The sequence below is a fragment of the Amblyraja radiata genome, unplaced genomic scaffold (assembly GCF_010909765.2).
Source record: "Amblyraja radiata isolate CabotCenter1 unplaced genomic scaffold, sAmbRad1.1.pri scaffold_1088_ctg1, whole genome shotgun sequence".
Classification (NCBI taxonomy): Eukaryota; Metazoa; Chordata; class Chondrichthyes; order Rajiformes; family Rajidae; genus Amblyraja; species Amblyraja radiata.
Genome location: NW_022630270.1, coordinates 1 through 8260, shown reverse-complemented (window position 1 = coordinate 8260; position 8260 = coordinate 1). Strand labels below are relative to the sequence as shown.

Here is an 8260-nt window from a genome sequence, read left to right as displayed (position 1 = left end):
ACTAGGTGCAGTAGTAGAGGCCATTCGGCCCTTCGAGCCTGCACCGCCATTCAATATGATCATGGCTGATCATCCAACTCAGTATCCCATCCCTGCCTTCTCTCCATACCCCCTGATCCCTTTAACCACAAGGGCCACATCTAACTCCCAACTTTCAAGCTTGACAATATCTTTACTGTAGTACGGTGCCCAGATCTGAACACGATATTCTAAATGCGGTACACAAAAGTGCTGGAGAAACTCAGCGGGTGCAGCAGCATCTATGGAGCGAAGGAAATAGGCAACGTTTCGGGCCGAAACCTTTCTTCAGACTAAATTCAGACTTCTTCTAAATGCGGTCTCACCAACGTCTTATACAACTGCAACATGACCTCCCAACTTCTATACTCAATTCTTCTTCGGCCCCCTTCGGTGGTGGCTGACCATGGGTTGGGGGACACCTATGCGTGACTTTGTTTAACGTGGGGAGACTGGTGCACAGACAGCCATCCCACGTGGAGTCCTTGACAGATCTGGGTCAGGATCCAGTGGCATAGAGTCCAAGACGTCCAGACACCGTTTTCTGCTGCAGCCTTCATCCGCCTTTGTGGCCTTTGTAAACTCAGCCATCGTCCTCCGCCTGTTCCGCCGTTGAGGTCTTGGTTGGGTTGCACTTTGTCAGAGACCTCCCCCCCCCCGCCCCCCTCGACCTTACCGCCATGAGTGGCCCTACCAGGAGAATCACTCTCAGAATCTCAGGACCACACAAGCCTCTCCACCACGACAAGGTGACAATCCGCGGAGAAGATTCGATACTGACAAGGGAGCCACATTGAAGATCAGAGTGTTGAGATGAGTCAAATGATTTGCTTTATTGAACGCATATTAGTACAGGTTGCTTTTATTGCAAAAGGAGAAAAAAAAACGGGTACAAAATCTTTCTCTCAAAAAGCTACATGGCCCAGGCAAACGCAGCGAATGCAATGTTCCATGGCCTGGTCTCTCTCACACACACGCGCACACACATTTTAAATCTGATTTCTCTCGTCGCAGTCTAATTAACAGTTCAAATAAATATCCTGTTGTATATCTAAGACTGTGTTATAACAAGATCACAGTAGCTTCCTCAGATACCCCGCCACACCTGACCAGATTGGATTTGAGGAAGGACATTCTTGCTATTGAGGGAGTGCAGCGTAGGTTAATTCCCGGGATGGCGGGACTGACATATGCTGAGAGAATAAAGCGGCTGGGCTTGTACACTCTGGAGCTTAGAAGGATGAGAGGGCATCTCATTAAAGCATATAAGATTATTAAGGGCTTGGACACGCTGGAGGCAGGAAACATGTTCCCGATGTTAGGGGAGTCCAGAACCAGGGGCCACACACACACACAGTTTAAGAATAAGGGGTAAGCCATTTAGAACGGAGGCGAGGAAACACTTTTTCTCACAGAGAGTGGTGAGTCTGTGGAATTCTCTGCCTCAGAGGGCGGTGGAGGCCGGTTCTCTGGATGCTTTCAAGAGAGAGCTAGATAGGGCTCTTAAAGATAGCGGAGTCAGGGGATATGGGGAGAAGGCAGGAACGGGGTACTGATTGTGGATGATCAGCCATGATCACATTGAATGGCGGTGCTGGCTCGAAGGGCTGAATAGCCTCCTCCTGCACCTGTTGTCTATTGTAGCTGGGACATGTTGGCTTGCGTGGGGAAGCTGTCACTCTATGACTGATAAATGTCTGGCAAATGATAAGGAACATAATCACAAGGAGGATAGGTAGGGGTTGGGGAGTCAGACACATTTCAACATAACACCAGTGGCTAAAATAAGAAAGCTCAGATGGAGGGTTAGAGGTTTCGTGACGATCTAAGGAAGAAATGCTTCATCCAATTTTACTGTTGAATTTATTGAGGTTCAGAGAAAAGCGGGAGGAAACCGGAGCACCCGGGGGAAACCCACGTGAGAACGTGCAAACTCCACGTAGTCAGGATCGAACCCGGGCCCCTGCAGCTGCGCATCTTTGGAGGGTTGGGAGGAACCCGGAGTCTGTGTGAACGGGGTCTGCACCTTCTCTCCCTGTGACCTCGCCTGGGTTTAGAGGACGGAGAGAGACACAGCACGGAAACAGTGGCCCTTCGGCCCTTCGAGTCCGTGCCGACCGTATTCTCCTTCCGTGTCCCATTGACTGGGGGGAAGAGCGAGGGTCGGTCTGTGTGGAGGGTGCCTCACCTTCAATTGATTTATTGAAATCATATTCTATGTCGCTCTTCCAGGGAGATGCTAACTGCATTTTCGTTGTCTCTGTACTGTACACGGCACAGTGGCAATTAAAGTTGAATCTGAATCTGAATCACTGGACGAGGATCCCATGTCCTGTTCGACCCACGGGGGAGAGGGGATGTCCTTTGGCACCGGGGGGGGGGGGGGGGGGGGGGGTTTGCAGAGCGGGGGGGGGGGGGGTGCAAGCTGCAGCCAGGAGGAATCGCACGCCTCTTGACAACCTCCCCAACATCACAGGTTGTGCAGTTCCTGCAGCGTCTGGTCCAGCATGCGGTGCATGTCCACGTTCTCCTCCTTGTTGCGAGACAGGTTATCTGAAGGGGGGGGGGGGGGGGGCAGGAGAGACCAGCGTTAGGGAGGGAGGGACACAGAGAGAGAAGAGAGGAGCAGTAAACTGGACTGCTCCAGGAACGCTGAGGGCCCTGTACAAGAAGGGGCAGAAGGTGGACAAAAAATGCTGGAGAAACTCAGCGGGTGGGGCAGCATCTATGGAGCGAAGGAAATAGGCACGTTGCCTATTTCCTTCGCTCCATAGATGCTGCCGCACCCGCTGAGTTTCTCCAGCATTTTTTGTCCACCTTCGATTTCCCAGCATCTGCAGTTCCTCCTTGAAGACATATTTTGTACATATTGACAAGGCCCCCGCTCCTTCCACGCCTGCGGCCAATGTTCTACCGATCGGTGGCATCTTCTCCGTGCTGCCGTGTGCCGAAGGTCACGGACGCCGACAGGATCGACAAACTCATCGGGAAGGCCGGCTCTGTCCCCGGGGGCGGAGTTGGAGTTGGAGTTGGAGCTGGGATTCACGGGAGGTGGTCTCGAACGTGAGGTTGTGTCGGACAAGAGGTCGATCTCGGACGGGGAGGTCGATCTCGGAAGGGAGGTGGACTCGGACGGGAGGTCGATCTCGGACGGGAGGTGGTGTCGGACGGGGAGGAAGCTCCCCGAACTGCGGAGCCTCCTGGACAACACACCTCGCACCACCCCCTCCGTGACACACACTGGTCGACCTGAGGAGCACCTTCAGCAACAGACTGGTCCCACCAAGAACGCCACAGGAGATCCTTCTTCCCTGTGGCTGTCAAACTGTACAACTCCTCCCCCCTTCTGTCAAGGGGTAGAGACCGAGACTGAGCCTTCACCCCCTCTCTCCCCACCCCCCCTCCTCCCTCCCCCTCCCCAAATCCTTTCCACTCATCACTTTAATGTATTGTATCATATATCTTGTGTTTTTATGACTGTTGGCCGGTCAATTTCCTCTCCTGGGATAAATAAAGTTCTATCCTATCGTATGACTCCTGACACCCGTACTAACCCAGGCACAATAGACAATAGGTACAGGAGTAGAGGCCATTCGGCCCCTTCCAGCCAGCACCGCCATTCAATGTGATCATGGCCTGATCATCCCCACTCAGTACCCCGCTCCTGCCTTCTCCCCCATATCCCCTGACTCCGCTATCTTTATAAGCCCTAGAAACAGAAACATAGACAATAGGTGCAGGAGTAGAGGCCATTCGGCCCCTTCGAGCCAGCACCGCCATTCAATGTGATCATCCCCAATCAGTACCCCGTTCCTGCCTTATCCCCCCCCCCCCCCCCGACTCTGCTATCTTTAAGAGCCCTATCTAAGAGCCGAAACGTCACCCATTCCTTCTGTCCAGAGATGTTGCCCGTCCCGCTGAGTTACTCCAGCACTTTGATGTCTACGGTGTGAACCAGCGCCTGCAGTTCCTTCCGACACTCATCCGTGAAGCGGGCGAGAAGGAGCGCGGGTGGAGTGTGAACGGGGAAGATCTCTCCGGCAACCACCCCAGTCTGAAGAAGGGTCCCCGACCCGGAATGTCGCCCATTCCTTCTCCCCAGACTTGCTGCTGAGTTACTCCAGCAGTTTGTCCACATTCGATTTTAAACCAGCAGTTTAGATTCGAGGTATGGAGCGGAAACAGGCCCTTCGGCACACCGGGTCCCTGCCGACCTGCGATCCCCGCACACCAACCTACACCCACTAGGGACAATCTTTACATTTACTCCAAGCCGATTAACCTACACACCCGCACGTCTTTGGAGTGTGGGAGGAAACCGAAGATCTCGGAGAAAAGCCACGCAGGTCGGTAGAGTCATAGAGTGATACAGTGTGGAAACAGGCCCTTCGGCCCAACTCACCCACACTGGCCAACATGCCCCAGCTACACTAGTCATAGAGTGATACAGTGTGGAAACAGGCCCTTCGGCCCAACTTGCCAACAATGTCCCAGCTACACTGGTCATAGAGTGATACAGTGTGGAAACAGGCCCTTCGGCCCAACTTGCCAACAATCTCCCAGCTACACTAGTCCCACCTGCCCGCGTTTGGCCCATGTCCCTCTAAACGTACAAACTCCGTACAGGCAGCGCCCGTAGTCGGGATGGACCCCGGGTCTCCGGCGCTGCGAGCGTCGCAAGGCGGTAACTCTACCCGCCGGGCCACCGTGACCGCCCTCACCCACACTCGCTGACCCGTTGCATGAGATTGGAACAGAGGAGACGTGCGAGAGGCAGAACCAGGGCAGAAATGCTTTATTTTCGAGCGGAAGACAGTGAAGCAGGAGGAGGAGGAGAGGGAGGAGGAGGAGGAGAGGGTGGAGAGACAGCGGGTTTTCAAGACGCAGGTATTTGGGGTTGAAAATAACAGGCGGGGAAATAAGAATGAACAAACCAGGGGTGCAGACAACAATGTGGTTAGAAAGGGGTGGAGGTGGTGGTGAGTGGGGGGTGGAAGGGGAGGGAGGGCAAGCAACAAGATGGGGCTGGGTGTGAGCAAGTGTGTGTGTGTGTGTCCAAGTGTGTAAGCCAACGATGCACAGATCGACAGAAGGCAGCCGTAGCAAAGGACCCTCGTAGTCGCGTGACGTCACAGTTATCTGTGCAAGAAATAAGCAGGGGGGAGGGAGGGAGGAGGGAAGGGAAGAAAGAGAGAGGGGTGGGAGGAGAGAGAGAGAGAAAGAGAGAGAGAGGTGAGAGAGGATGTAAGAACATGTAGGCTGGGGGGTAAAGGTTCCCCCTCGCAGGGCCGGGGTCCCGGGGTCCGATCCCGGCCTCCGGCTCTGCTGTTAGAGTTGTGAGTCTTGTTTTGTTTTCTTAAAAGAGATACAGCACGGAAACAGGCCCTTCGGCCCACCGGGTCGGCAACGACCAGCGACCCCCCCCCCCCCCCCCGCCCGTCTTTGGAGAGTGGAAGGGAACCGAAGGTTCACCAGGTTAAATCCCGGGATGGCGGGACTTAATTAGCCGTCTAGCTTGTCCGGATGGACAGTTTTGGTCTCCTAATTTGAGGAAGGACATCCTCGTGATTGAGGCAGTGCAGCGTAGGTTCACCAGATCGATCCCTGGGATGGCGGGACTGTCATATGAGGAAAGATTGGAAAGACTGGGCTTGTATTCACTGGAGTTTAGAAGGATGAGGAGAAGATCTCATAGAAATGTATAAAATTATAACCATATAACCATATAACAATTACAGCACGGAAACAGGCCATCTCGGCCCTACAAGTCCGTGCTGAACAATTTTTTTTTCCCTTAGTCCCACCTGCCTGCACTCATACCATAAAAGAACTGGACAAGCTAGATGCAGGAAAAATGTTCCCAATGTTGGGCGAGTCCAGAACCAGGGGCCACACACAGTCTTAGAATAAAGGGGAGGCCATTTAAGAGGCCATTTAACTTTTTCACCCAGAGAGTTGTGAATTTGTGGAATTCCCTGCCACAGAGGGCAGTGGAATACAAAATTCATTGGATGAATTTAAGAGAGAGTTAGATAGAGCTCTAGGGGCTAGTGGAATCAAGGGATATTGGGGAGAAGGCAGGCACGGGTTATTGATCGGGGACGATCAGCCGTGATCACAATGAACGGCGGTGCTGGCTCGAAGGGCCGAATGGCCTTATCCTGCATCTATTTTCTATGTTTCTATGACTGTCATATGAGGAAAGATTGGAAAGACTGGGCTTGTATTCAATGGAATTTAGAAGGATGAGGGGGATCTTATAGAAACGTATAAAATTATAAAAGGACTGGACAAGCTAGATGCAGGAAAAATGTTCCCAATGTTGGGCGAGTCCAGAACCAGGTGGGCCGGAAGGCCTGTTTCCGCACTGTATCTCTAAACTAAACCCTAAACTAAATCTAAACACTGGTACTGTACCCCAGTGTCACACACACATACACACACAGTCACATACACACAGACACACACACACCCGTCCCCACCAGTACTGTACCCCAGTGTTACACACACACACATACAGACACATACATACACACTCACACACACATACAGTCACATACACACATAGACACACACACACACACACACATACAGACACATACATACAGACACATACACACACACACATAGACAGACACACACACATACAGTCACATACACACAGACACACACACACATAGACATACACATACACACACATAGACACACACACATACAGACAGACACACACACACACACACACACACATACAGACAGACACACACACACACACACAGACACACACACACAGACACAGACACATACAGACACACACACATACACAGTCACACACACACACACACACACACACACACATACAGACACACACACACACAGTCACACACACACACGCACACAGACCCGTCCCCACCAGTACTGTCCCCCAGTGTTAGCGAGATCTCATCAGAAACATCACAGCAATACAAACGCATGCTTTTCCACAAGGGAGGGGCAGAGTGCTAGGAGGTTGGTTAGGGTCAAGCTCTGAGCTCACGTGTCTGGGCCCACACGCCGCGGAGGGAGGTCAGAAGTGATCGCAGCAGAATTAGGCCATTTGGCCCATCAAGTCGACTCCACCATTCAGTCATGGCTGATCTACCCCTCTCCCCCCCCTGCCTTCCTCCCCATAACCCCTGACACCCATCCTAATCAAGAATCTATCTACCTCTGCCGTAAAAAAATGAATCGAGGAGCAGAGGACAGAGGTTCAAGGCAAAGGGGGAAAAGATTTCATAGGAATCGGAGGTGTTTAAGAAGGAACTGCAGGTGCTGGAACAATCGAAGGGAGACAAAAATGCTGGAGGAACTCAGTGGGTGAGGCAGCATCTATGGAGCGAAGGAATGGGTGACGTTTCGGGTCGAGACCCGGAAGGGTCTCGACCCGAAACGTCGCCTATTCCTTCGCTGCATAGATGCTGCCTCAGCCGCTGAGTTTCCAGAAGGGTCTCAACACGACACATCACCTATTCCTTCGCTCCATAGATGCTGCCTCACCCGCTGAGTTCCTCCAGCATTTTTGTCTACGTAGGAATCCGAGGGGTAACTTTTCCACACAGAGGGTGGTGGGGGTATGGAGCGAGCTGCCGGAGGAGGTAGTCGAGGCTGGGACTATCCCAACGTTTAAGAGACAGTTAGACGGGTACATGGATGGGACAGGTTTGGAGGGATATGGGCCAAACGCGGGCAGGTGGGACTAGTGTAGCTGGGACATGTTGGGCCGAAGGGCCTGTTTCCACACTGTATCACTCTATGACTAGTGTAGCTGGGACATGTTGGCTAGTGTGGGAAAGTTGGGCCGAAGGGCCTGTTTCCACACTGTATCCCTCTAGCACTAGTGTAACTGGGTTACTCCAGCATTTTGTGTCTACCAAGGTTAGGGTTAGGGTGCTACAAGGTTATGGGTCAGGGGTCTGTGGGGTTGGGGACCAAGGCAGGCGTGCGTGCGTGCATGCGCGAGACAGGTCGGCACGGATATTTACATGGACGTCATGTCATTCAGGGCATGGTCCAGCTCCTCGCTGATGGCCTTGTACTTCAGTTTCTGAGCGTACAGTTCGTCTGGCCGGGAGAACAGGCAGCAGCAGCAGCAGCGAGGCACAGAGTGGGCGGGGGAGAGAGATGCATGTGAGAGGGGGGGAGGGAGAGAGAGGGGGAGGGAGAGAGGGAGAGAGGGGGAGAGGGAGAGAGAGAGAGAGGGAGAGGG

The 8260-nt window shown here is 52.9% G+C and overlaps 1 long non-coding RNA gene across 1 annotated transcript; it reads right to left on the bottom strand.

Annotated features, from left to right (window-relative positions):
- Positions 1-4797: 4797 nt before the first annotated feature.
- LOC116969734 lies at positions 4798-8153 on the bottom strand. The gene is made up of 2 exons (XR_004410910.1): positions 8037-8153; positions 4798-5157 (listed from the first exon to the last, which is right to left on the bottom strand). It is a non-coding gene; the product is annotated as an uncharacterized LOC116969734 (long non-coding RNA).
- Positions 8154-8260: the final 107 nt, after the last annotated feature.